The following is a 12,785-nucleotide window of genomic DNA, read 5'->3' as shown; positions in this document are numbered from 1 at the left end:
AACAGTGCTCTGGGCCTTGTGGATAAAGTAAAGCACCCAAGAAACACAAACAGAAGGCTGGGGAGATGGCTCACTAGTTAGGAAGCTCTCTATTGTTGTGTTTTATAAAAAAGAAAGAAAGAGCCAGGGTTTGTTTGGTAGAAGTGCGACATGGTGAGGTGGAAGGAGGTGCCTCTGCAGGCCCGGGCTGAGGCATCCCTTCCCCCTGAGGGACCAGCCATACAGCCATATAGAATGGAATAAAGTTTATTTAGGGCATGAGAGGGGAGTTGAGGAGGGAGTAGAGACAGAGAAAGGCAGAGGGAGAGAGAGACGGAGAGGGAGAATGAGAAGGAAAGGTAGAATGATGGGAGAGGGGGAGGGGGAAAAGGGGGAGGAGGGGGAGGAGGAGGAGAAGGGGGAGAGGCTAGCCAGAACATGGGGGGGGGGAGAGAGAGAGAGAGAGAGAGAGAGAGAGAGGGAGGGAGGAGGGGATAGAAAGAGAAGGGACAGAGAGGGTAAGAGAGTTAAAGAACAAGGAGAGGCCAAACAGCTCCTTTTATAGTAAGCCAGGCATTGCCTGCCAGGTAACTCTGCGGCGGAGCCTAGAAGTAATGCTAACTTCTATAAAACTCATGTTCTTGCATAACATGGAGGGGTCAGGCAGGAGGTAGGGAAAGTATAAAAAAGCAGCCAAATATAAAACTATCAGTTATGTTAAAGGGCTTTGGAGAAAATAAAGCAAGGGACAGAATTAGGAAACAATGCCAAATTGTGTGTGTGTGTGTGTGTGTGTGTGTGTGTGTAGCAAGGAGGGGGAGGGGATAAACTGATCTCCAAAAAGAAAACCCATGAAAACTAAAGAAAGAGGCAGGGAGGGCCAGGCAGCCGGACGGGGGGGGGGCGGAATAAAGCGACATCCTGAGAAATAGGGCTGGTTAAGAAGACCCCGGAGGCCGTTAGGTCATGGCCTTCAATCTGGGTAGGGTAGATTATTAGAGGGTTTTGATCATACTAATTATACTATCTGATCCACTTTTTAAACATTGGGATTAGTTTTGACTGAAAACATAATACACAAAAGTCATAAGCATTTCCAGGACTGACCCACATTCCAGCAGTATTGCCCTGGTGTGCTGCATTGCAGGTGCCCTGTGGGGAGACAAGAGCGGGAGACGGGGCTATTTTAATAAAATCGCACCTCCAGCTCTTACGAAGGGTGATGAGGATGGTGCTAGCCAGAGTGGAAGCCTCATGGTTCCCCAATCTACCGGCTCAGGCCAGCATCTATTCTTCATAAAGGGTTTTTGGAATCGACAGGGTAGAGACCAAAACACGGCCAGAACATAATTAAAGTCCTATTTTAATAACTCTCCAGGTGGCTGACATGCCATCTGTGAGCAGACTATCATCGAACATGATCACCTAAACTCATTTATCACCCACCGCCCCACATCCTTGGGGGACTTAGCTTGCCCTTGCTCTAAAAAGGGAAACTCAATTTTAACAAAATTTGTTCAGTGAGTTATTTAATTAGAAAGGTGCCTTTGCATATTCCATAGAATTAAAGGAAAAAAAATCTCTGCTCTGAAATTAGTTGATAACTCCTTGCAAAGTGCTGTAGTCATTTTGTTGATATGAGACAGACCACAATTACCCTGATGGGATGCCTGAGCGAGAGAGAGAGAGAGAGAGAGAGAGAGAGAGAGAGAGAGAGAGAAAGCTATGTAGTATTAACCTCTCGCAGACCTGACCATTTATCTAGTTGGTGCAAAAGGCCCTGAAGTCATTTTCAAAACTTTCCTCATCTTATCTGAAGGAGATAAAAGAAATGAATTGAAATGTTGGAAAACTTATTAAGATAGTTTGAGGATTCCAGTTAAGTAGCAAGAGAGATAACGTCCAGGAATGGCAATTTTGATCGAAGGGTCCCTTGGCCCCTTCACTCTATGAGTGTCCAGTTGGGCCCCCTGGGGACAGAAAAGGAAGGGGAAGTTGTTTTCTCTGTTAGGAGGCAGGTTTTGTGTCTCTTCCTGGGAATGGTAAAGCTACTCAGAGTATAGATAGAATAAAAGCTCCAGGCATGCTCTGGATGCCCCAGAAACTTGAGTTCCAAGGTGACCTTGAAATTCCTCACAGTTTGGAGTTTTGAGGAAGGAAATGGTGGCTCGAGGAAGGCTTGGAAGAACGTTATCTCTGGCTCCCCTGGAACATGCCAACAGTGGGTTTCTATGGTGGAAGGTGCCCACTGCTTGGCTCCATTGAGTCCATAGTTCCACTTGAGGAGAAAGAGCAGAGCGTTTTCTACTTGTGGCTGCTCCTCATACACATATCTATCGACAGTTGGTACCTGAGAGGCCATGGTAGGTTTTCATTGGCTTTTATTCTACTCATTATAATACGCTAAGACAAAAGAATGCATATTCTTCCCCCTGGCAAAGGGCAAAGAGGCACCTTATTAGTGGTGTAACTCTTACATCAGTAAGGGGCAGAGCCAATAGATGGCAGTCCTTTGTTCATCTTGGCTTGATGCTTGGTTTGGTGGCCAAAATGATCTTATGCCTGGGATTCATACAAATCCAATCCAATCAAATCAAATCCAGGCAACACAGCATGGGAGGAGGAAGAGAGAGGGACCTGCGGACTGCCCTATTACCCACAGACCTACCCTCCAGTCCCTGGCAAAGGTGGGCCATACACATCCTCTTGCCACCATGCCACACAGCATGGATGGAGAACTGTCACCCAGGGACCCACCAAAAGTGTGGCCAGGCTACAGTGGGAACCACCGCAAGTTGTGAGAATGTGGTGGTCCAGATGGGAGAGACGTGGAGCAAGAAGAGAGATGAACCTGGAGACTCAAAGGTGAAGAGTGGCCTGCTGTGATTGGAGAGCCCTACTACCATGGTGAGGTCCCAGCCCAAGTGGCCACTGAGGGCCAAATCTGAGTCTGTGGTTATACAGCAGCAGGGGTTGGTATAGATGTCTGTGACTCATATTACCACTAGAGAACACGGAGTGTCCCTGGTTGGGGCAGCCACTAGGGAGCATGTGAATGTGTATAATTGGTCCCTCCTCCTCATTGGGTGCCACATTCTGGAGAGCTGATCCCATCTCTGACTGGAGGCAGCACTCTGGAGAGGATACCCTGTGCTTTGTCCAGGCAGCACAGTGGGGTTGGCCCTGGTGGTGGGGTGTGGGTGAGCCACCCAAGAGTGTGAGTATGAGAGAAGCTGACCCTGCTACTCACCTGCCGTTGGGTAGTATGAGAGCAGAGGTGATCCCCCCCCTCCATCTGGGGCAGTCAGGAAAGCTGTCTACTGACTGGGTCATGAGTTGGGAGTTGGGTGGGGCTAGCCCTGCCCCTTATCAGCTTGTGCACCCTGAATGTGACCTCAATAGTACAGCCCCCCTTGTGTCAGGGGTACAGGTGAGCCAGCTCCAAGAGTGAGAGCATAGGAGAACTGTCCCCTCCACTTGTCTGGTGTAAGTGGGTACAGGAGTGATGCCCTTTCTCCTGCTGCAGATGGGACAACTGGTCTTGGGGTCATGAGAGCAGATGAGCTGTCCCAGTCCCTCACAGAGACTGTGGGGGGATAGTGGGGGGAGAGTGCACCCAGCTCTGGAGGTATGGGTGCAGGCGAGCCAGGGGCAGGAGAGCAGGAGAGCAGGAGAGCTGATCCTGCCTCCTGCCGATGGCAGCACTGGGTGGTCTAGCCTGGGCACTGCTGGAGAGCTCAGTCTGTTGGTGCAGATAAGGAAGAGCTGGTGGGCTGACCAGCTCAGCTACCTACTGCCCAAGCCCAGACCCAGGGCTCTGAATTGACCCACCCCCAAATCCGTATCATCTGTGAATGGTTGGGACTTTTGAAAGGGCCAGCCCTGCTGTTCCAAAGCTGCAGGATCTCCATGACACAGGGCAAAACCAGAATATCCCAGAGAAGCCCCAATGAGGATCCAGGGTTGGTAGTGTAGCAGAAGCCAGAGATCTTGAACCAGACCAATGGCTCATTGTAATAAACATTTGCAAGTGAAGATGTGTGGACAGAGGGATACACTGTGGGACACACTGTGACACACTACAGCTTCCACGATGAGCTGTTTTCTATGCTTTGTTTGTTCGCTTGCTTGCTTGCTTGTATGTTTTATTTTGAAGGGGATTTGTAAAGACAAAGGGCAGATATGAGGGGATGGGAAGATGAGTGGTACTGGAGTGAATAATGTGAACCTCACAAAGACTCAATAAAAGGGTTTAGAAAAAATACATATTCTTTTTTTTTTTTTTTTGGTTTTTCGAGACAGGGTTTCTCTTTATAGCTCTGGCTGTCCTGGAGCTCACTTTGTAGACCAGGCTGGCCTCGAACTCAGAAATCCGCCTGCCTCTGCCTCCCGAGTGCTGGGATTAAAGGCGTGCGCCACCACGCCCGGCCAAAATACATATTCTTATACACACACATATACATACACATACACACACATATATATGTATATATATATATATATATATATATATATATATATATATATGAATCAGTAATACTCACTTTGAATGAAATAGAATGTATGCCATAAAGATACTTAACACTGCTGACCTGAACCACAAGCATAACAAAAACAAACAAATAAACAAACATTGTTTAGCTTGGTACTATATAAAGGCTACAAAGATAGAGGACAGACTGTGTCATTCATGGACTGGCTCTGGTGTTGGTTTGTGGTTGAAAGGATACCTAGTCCTGTCTGTCTCCACAAATGCTTGTCTGAGATACTAGTGTTGCTCTCAGGGAAGCTTGAGTGTGTGTGTGTGTGTGTGTATGTGTGTGTGTGTGTGTGTAAAGGGAATAGCGAACTGAGCTGAAGGAACACCACACGGTGACATGTTCTTCAGTGGATATCTCAAATGTAAAGGTCTGAGATGATAGGACAGCTTTGGGGGCCACAGGACTATCTGACCACAACTGACTTGGGTGAGCAGGCGGGAGGGGGGAATTTCAGGTTACATTCAATGCTAGTCACCTCCATCCTAGCATCCTCTTTTGTGTTGACTAACCAAGGCTGAACAGAAGAGGAAGAGAGAAGTTTGGCTCTCTCCAAAGAGGCCTTCGAGGGTTAGGAGGCAGCGGTTTCATAGGAAACACCTGGGATGCTTCAGACATGGCCACGAGGCTTGACATCAAATTATTGATGGTGGTTGTGAGGGACCAGAGAATGAAGGGGGAGTGGTAGAGACCATTTTCTTGAAGATGTGACCTAAATGCCTCTTTTTCTATCCTGGAGGTCTTGTTCTGGAAGGGATTTAGACTGCCTCTGGTTCTCTTTGTTTAAGTTATGTACCAAAAACCCAAGTGCACACAATATGTGCACATGCTTGCACACACACATATGCATGCACGGATATACTCAAGTGCACATATACTGTCTGCATACATACACACAGATGCCTACATGCACACATATGATTACATGTACATACATTGCACACATGAACACTGTATCTGCTCAACTTTATATACCTGGCAGGGAGGTATCCATGCTTTGGAACCCTAAGGATATTCAGATAGGGCAGCACCTCTGGAGGTCAAGAGTGGAGAAAAGGTGGGGTTTTCTGCCACTGTGGCAAGGGTAGTGAGCCAGCAGGTAGGTTGAGGGAATTCCCTGAGCCTGGGAAGATGGGAGAGAGGCAGATGGGTTGGAGTGTGAGGAAGCCCAGCTGGCAGATCATCTTTTCCCCTCTGAACCACTTCATGCCAGGTTCAACTATTACCATAGAACTTGGAGCTCTCCAGTGCAGACCTCGAAGAAACAGCCTTAGGTCAGGAACAGACATGTACAGCAAATCTCTTCTCGGCACCCTTTGTATCCAAGTGTCAGTAATCACTTTAAAGGGCTGTCTTCATTTGCAGTCCAACTGCTTTTAAGAAGAATTGAAGGCGTGTTGCAGGGTGGACTCCAGAGATAGCATAGAAATCCCAGTCCACACGGCCTAACACTTTGCAAAGCCCGTTCCTCTTCCCAGTGTTGTACCGTGTACCTGTGCCCTGCCTTTCCTAACCTGTTCTCAGCAGCAGGTGCAGACTGACCCAGAGCCTTTGGGTTCTCACAGCTGACGTGTATACTCCCTTTTCACGAACAATCAAAGTTTACTCCTTTGTTGTTTTGAGTCCTGACAATAAAAGAAACCATCTGAGTTGAGAGGTTAAAACACAAAACCAGATGCATGTTAATTTCCAAACAAGTTTTCTGATCTTTATTCCCTTATTCACATGCAACCATGCTCTATGTCGGGAAGCTGAACAGAAATAGGAGGAAATTCTAGCTGCTAGATCACTAGCTCTCAACCTGTGGGTCATGACACGTTGGGGATTGAACAACCCTTTCCCAGGGGTCAAATATCAAATATGCTGCATATTAGATACTTACATTATGATACATAACAGTAGCAAAATATAGTTATGAGCAAATATAGAAATAACTTTATAGTTGGGGGTCAACAGAACATGAGGACCCATGTTAGGAAGATTGAGAGCTAGCCTCTTTCCAGGAGATAATCTTTTGTAAATAAACTTGTAAATGTCACAACATTGTTACCCACTCAACTTAAAATAATTATTTCTACATTTATTCACTGCTGCCTTCTGCCTTTCCATAATAGATTAGAGTTCTATACGTCTCAGTTAAAACTACAGCAAGAATTATATATTTATATATTTCACGCTATTCAATATAAGTGATAATACTTTTAGTTATTGCAAAATTTCCCCCAAGAGTATAACACTCTAGCATTTAAAATTTGTAGAGTCAACCAGTAATGAAATTTGCTTAGCCTGGTTTAATAAAAAAATTCACCCATTTTTTTTGTTTTGTTTTGTTTTTTGTTTCTGATAGCATCTTCCCCCTGCCATCCCACTATCATGAGATGTAGTCAGGGATAAACATGCCTGTGGATGCCACAGACTCCTGGAGTGGACACAGATGTGGATGCGTTTTAATCCATGCTAACTGGTATTAAGGAAAGACAATATGTTCTAAGTGGACATATAGCCAAAGAGCCCAAGGCTGGAGGCTGGAGAGAATCTCCCCCGGAGTGAGAGCTGAAGGAGTGACAGCTAGCTGCAGTGTTGGGGACTGAGCTGGAGTGAGGGACCTTCCTCTCTGTGCAAGTCTAACCTATCTGAGTAGAAGACTGCCTTCTTGTTGCGCTCAGGAGACAAAGTCGGCAGAGATTTCATTCTCGGTGTCATATGGCCGTCCATTTTAGTCCTTATTCACACTGAAATTTCCTTCGAGGGAGAAAAGAAGAGAAGAGAAAGCAGTCAAACTTCGGGAGGAAAGTGAAAACCCTCCCCAGATGAGAAGACAGATGGGACATAGGAGGTGGTAGCTAGAGGGTTGGGAGGGAGATGCCGAAGATAACACCCAGTCTCTGCAACGAGACTGGACTATTTTTACACGTATCATACAGATTGTTCAACTGTGGTCTGGGCTATAAACTCATTCTTCAGTGTGGTGAGGCAATGCATGCTGGGATCCTGAAGAGTCAAACACATCTCCAATCACATGCTAACCAAATGCTGACATGATCAACCTTTACCCATGAATGGACTACACGTGGTGCATACCAGGCTGAGGCCAGGTGCAGGGGCATCTGCAATCAGGGAAGCAGTGACACATTTATTTGAAGACTATAAAGCTGACACTACTTTTCTGAAGTTTTTTTTTTTTTTTTGCTTTTCAGAGAAGATGATATGAACCTTCTGCTCTCTTTGGCAGAACAACTTCTTAAAAAAACAACAACATGATATTCATCCTCTTCTAGAACTCCTGAGGTCAGTACAGTGTAATAAGATAGACCTTAGTGAAATATTGAACTGACTATGGCTTTTAGTGTTAACCTGGACATTGAATAAATGACCAGCAACAGCGCTCTCTCTCTCTCTCTCTCTCTCTCTCTCTCTCTCTCTGTGTGTGTGTGTGTGTGTGTGTGTGTGTGAGTCAGAGACAGAGACAGAGAGACAGAGACAGAGAGAGACAGGGACAGAGATTTATTGTATACATTCATTTATTTTGGAGTTTGGAGGTAGGGTCTTACTCTCTAGCCCAGACCTGCCTCCAGATTCCAATTTGTTCTCCTTCCCCAGCCTCCAGAGCCCAGGATGTAGGATGTAGGTGTGAACTGACATACCTAGCTCAACATAATAATATTAATGTATGCCATAGAAGGCAACTTCTGGCTTTGGAGATTAGACATGAATCTAGGAATTTAGTAGAGAGGGGAGAGAAAAAGAAGGATGGAGGGAGGCAGAGAGGGAAGGAGAGAAGGAGAGGGAGAAAGGGCACAAGACAACACCCCAGTGGACAGCCAGGCTACATTACCCTGAAAAGATAGGGTCTCCAAGGCTTGTAACTGGTGATGGGGACCAGGGAAAAACTGGGAAACGCAGGGCTTGTAAGAGACTGTGTATGCTGCCATGCCTACTGAGCAGTTTGAAATTTCAGCTGGCTCCAACGGTGCCTATTCTCACCGTGGGGATTTCTCCACAGTAGTAAGACCAGGGCTAAACAGACAGGAGCTGAGTGTGAACAGGGCTAAGAGATGGGCTCCCCTGACCTCATTTTGTTCTTTGGAGCAGTAGCTCTGTAAAGCCTGTGGCTGTGAGTCGTTCAGACACAGTAAGGGTGTGGGGGACTCTTTTGGGATTTTCCTTGGAGGAACACTCCCCGCCTATAGCAGAAGTCTGGAGAACTCTCTGTGATTTGGCCGTCCATTTAACACTATCTTCAGAACATAGGTACCAGAATTAACAGTCACAGTGACTTCTTTTGGCAGATGGGAACTCGTTTCACAAGTTCCTGAAGAATGCTGGCTTTTCTTTAGCTGCCAGAAATCCTACAGTGCAGCTTGCGCCCATTTCTAAATATATATTGACTGCATTTGGAGTCTGGGGAATTGGAGTTTCCTTTGGACCGGATGAGGAGAGCTCCCGTTCTTGGTTCAATGAGTGAGGTGAGGGAGACCCAAATAAGGCTTGCCAGAATGAATCTTAGAGAAAGACTCAAGAACCTTTGCTTCAGTCTACCTCTGCCCCCATGCCACCCCAGGAGCTAGAACACAGCCAGTCATTTGCTTTTCTGTTGGTTACAGTATACATATTCATCTTATGTAAATGAGGTAATGAATTTTAAGTCTTCTTCTTTTCTTCTTTATTATGTTATAGCAACGCCCATCTTCACTGGCATCCATGCCGACACTTCCTAAAATCTACGACTGATACAAAGCTGCTGGAAGTTTCTAGAATAAAGGTCTTATAAGAGCTTTATAAAAAGAATACGTGAGCAAGGGGAGGATGTGGGGAAGGTGGCTGATGACCTGACTTCCAGACCAAGAGCACCTGGAACCACAGAACCACAGAGGCCCAGAGCCTCTACGGATGTGCAATTTAAAATGCACCACTCCAATGTCATGCGCCAAAACTTAATCCAAGAAGTCATGAGGGTAGAGTTAATGGCTTTAGAAAAAGACAAGAGGGGGCTGGACTAGAATACTCGGTCAGTCTCACCGTGCCGACAACTGCCAGGATGCTCCCATCTCGGGAGAAGCAGCAGACTTCCTGGTCTGCAGAGCCGGGATCCAAATCTACATTTATCCTGATATGGACAGCTCTGGAGGGTGAGCTGCAGGTAGACCTATTTGGAAGTCAGTGATCATCCAGCCAAAAGGAAACAGAACGGGAGACCCAAGACACAAGTCAGTGCAGTGAAACAAGAATGGGCGTAGACACTCTTAGACGGAGAAGAGGGTGAGACACCTTGTCTTAAAGGATCAAATCCTACTCCCCACCCGTCAAACACCCAAACCAACCAACAGAACCTCAAGACCAGAGTGGGACTCGGTATTGTATGGAACCACGTGAAACAAATGACGAAACAAGCTCCTCTAATTGCTCTTGAAAGTTACCAGAAGTGAGCTGCGTTCTAGAAGGGAGAAGATGCCAGCTGCCTGGCTCAGTTCATGTTATAGAGATGAACACAGAGGAGGTCAAGGTGAGGTCATGTGCCTCACCTCTGTCTCACTGACACACTTGTGGGCCAGTGGGTGTCCACAGCAGGGCTTTCAGGCAGCCACGAAGGGGACACGGTCTTTTCTCCTCCCCTCTACATAGCATACTCATTACCAAAGCCTTTGTGGGAACCTGTTTCTTCTGCCTTCCTTCTCGGGTAGGGAATGTCCTGGCCCTGGGAATTTAGGGAAATCAAAGCAAGGCTTCCTGGCTAGCATGTAAATTCTGGGGCTTTCCTGGGCCTCTAAACCTGTTCCCACTGTATGTCAAATTACAGAGGCCACCAGATAGTCAGCTTGATGAAGGAGAGAGGCAAGTGTGTTCGAGCACAGGCTGGATTCCTGGATGGATTATGCTGACTGGAGAAAGGGAGGCTAATTTAGCACAGCTGCACAAAGAACACTCTTGGCTGTCCTGGCTTTCAGAGTAGGTAAGGGCAGAGGCTAGCTGCCTCTGTCTCCTGAGTATCACACTGGGGTTGGGATGTGGATGAAGCCCTGGTCCAGTGGGAAGAGATAGTGTGAGCTGAATGGAATATGGAGGAGTGACCGGGAGTCTAGAGACCCTTTCTCAGCAAAGGCTAGCCTCCTTTATTCTCTTCAACAAAAAAGGATTGACAAGATTCTGTTCAAAGTCCTTCATCCCTAAGAGCGGCCTGCAGAAGTGGGAGGGGGAAGGGCACAGACGGCACAGACTGTGGTTTAATTGGAAGCCGAGGGAAGAATTCAAGTTTGAATTCAAAATGATAAAATGGCGGAGGAGGAGAAGATGCAGCCTGTCTCTCCTTAAAGAGATCAAGAGATTTTTAGATCTGTCCGCATCAAAGTTTTCCCTCTCTCTAAGGAAAGAAAAATCACTCCGTGTTTAACTCCCAGCCGTTTGTGGTGACCTCTGCACTTCAGTGGCCTCTGTGTAGCTACTGGCTTTCACACTTAAGGTGGAAAAGTTTCCTTCAGTGATCCTGAAAGTACTGCAGGGTCTTACTGATGGACACATGGCAGGAAATCGCAGAGGCCGTGACTGACGGACGGACGGACGGACACGCTTATCCCCTTTCTGCTATTCAGTTCTACCCGCCTCCCTTTTCCTTGCAGAGAGGAAAAAGTTACCTTTTTAGAGCCAAGGTGGTAAATGAACTCAGAATTTGCTTAGACTTGTTGAAAAGGAGCACCGAGGAGATGCTGAGGACCGAGGCAAGGAGGATAATTGGTGGAACTTGGAGCGCATGCGCGTGTTGGAGGGGTAGCGGGCAGAGGACACAGGCTGGTCGAAGGGAAACAGAAATAATGAAATAACTATACATAGTGATAAGGCCTATAAAATAGACCAGGAACAGAGGTGGCGGACATGTGACGTAACAATGTGTCCATCTGGGTAGCTGGGGAGAAAGGAGTTTGCTAAGGCAGAAGTTATGCTAAGAGTAGAGACTCGATTTCAGGCAGAGGGAAAGGGCCCCCCCCCCCCCCCGGGACAGACCAGTGACACAGACTGCTAGATCCTGAGAGTGGCTGAGACAGAGGCTGTTTTCTACTCACCAGAGTGCATGGGATTCATCTGTGAAGCTTAGCCGAGCTCTCACCCATTCCCTAAGTTCACATGCCAAGTCTCTTTAAGGCAAGGCCTGACCTTTTGGCACAGGCCCCGGCAGAGGCAGACTTGGTGCATTGTTGGTTGGAGTGGGCAAATAGTAGTCAAAGACACTTACCTGCAAAGTTTGGCACCAAAAAAACCTGACCCCCTTTTGTTGGCATTGTGACTCTCCCATCAACAAGATCAAAGAACGGACGTGGGGAATGATGACGTCATAACCCACCTACTGCAAAAGGGCAAGGAAGGACACGCTCCTCCCTCAGTTTCCAGTTAAAGGCACAGTTTTGTGCCCATATGCCTCTTTTCCTCCTGTGATTTTCCTGAATCCTACCCCAAGACATCCCCCAAGTTGGTTCCCGACTCCACATTAATTGACCATAAACTGTGATAGGCCTGTGCCTCTCGGAAGGGAGGGGGTTTTCACTTCTCAGTGTCTTTATACTTCCAGTTTATATTCCAGATGGCAGTCTGAGGTAAGACCTCTCATGGTTTTCACTCGTGAAGCCATAGGAGCAGCAGCATCGTGTGTCCGTGGTTCCCATGGTTGCCACTGTCTAACCTTACAATTTGGGTGGTCTGTTTATGATGTGTGCATATGTTCAGCTGCTCTTTCCAGTCTTTCCCACTGTTCTATTGCGTTTTATGTATCCCACAGGTGGGGCCTATTGAGGCCCTTCTGCTCCCCCCCCCATAATAACTGATAAGAGATGCATGGAGCCGTGAAAGGAAGATAAACACTTCTGAGCTGTTATCACTTTTACTGCTAAGTTTGTCATCGGATAGTTCACATCACCGAGGGAACCAAACACTTGAAATAGGCAGAATTTAAAAATTGATATTTACTCCATTGTCTCAGAAAGACTGAATAAGCAAACCAGGTGTCACACCCTTCAAGAGGCCCTAATTCCTTCATTCCCACCCCTCTGTGTGTGTGTGAGTGTGTCTGTATGTGTGTGTGTGTGTGTGTGTGTGTGTGTGTGAAAGGGGGATCAAGTCCCTGGAGCCAGAGTCATAGACGGAAGCTACAGGACACGGGAGCTGGGAACATAACTTACCTCTGGAAGAGCAGCATGTACCCGGCCCTCTCCCATTTCTCTTTGAATTCGATCTTAATAGATGACAATGACCTTGTGAGGATTCAAATGACTTTCAAATCTC

The 12,785-nt window shown here is 46.9% G+C and overlaps 1 long non-coding RNA gene across 2 annotated transcripts; it reads right to left on the bottom strand.

Annotated features, from left to right (window-relative positions):
- Nucleotides 1–5,486: 5,486 nt before the first annotated feature.
- LOC110308663 (uncharacterized) lies at nucleotides 5,487–11,633 on the bottom strand. Of its 2 annotated transcripts, XR_002379590.2 has the most exons (5): nucleotides 11,573–11,633; nucleotides 7,147–7,259; nucleotides 6,032–6,142; nucleotides 5,744–5,890; nucleotides 5,487–5,640 (listed from the first exon to the last, which is right to left on the bottom strand). It is a non-coding gene; the product is annotated as an uncharacterized LOC110308663 (long non-coding RNA). The 2 variants fall into 2 exon arrangements; XR_015045495.1 differs by having other exon boundaries at nucleotides 5,487–5,890.
- Nucleotides 11,634–12,785: the final 1,152 nt, after the last annotated feature.

This window comes from Mus caroli, unplaced genomic scaffold (genome assembly GCF_978045245.1).
Source record: "Mus caroli unplaced genomic scaffold, Mus_caroli_1 scaffold_15, whole genome shotgun sequence".
NCBI classification, from domain to species: domain Eukaryota; kingdom Metazoa; phylum Chordata; class Mammalia; order Rodentia; family Muridae; genus Mus; species Mus caroli.
Note: the sequence above shows the minus strand (reverse complement) of the source record. Positions and strands in the feature narration are given on the sequence as shown.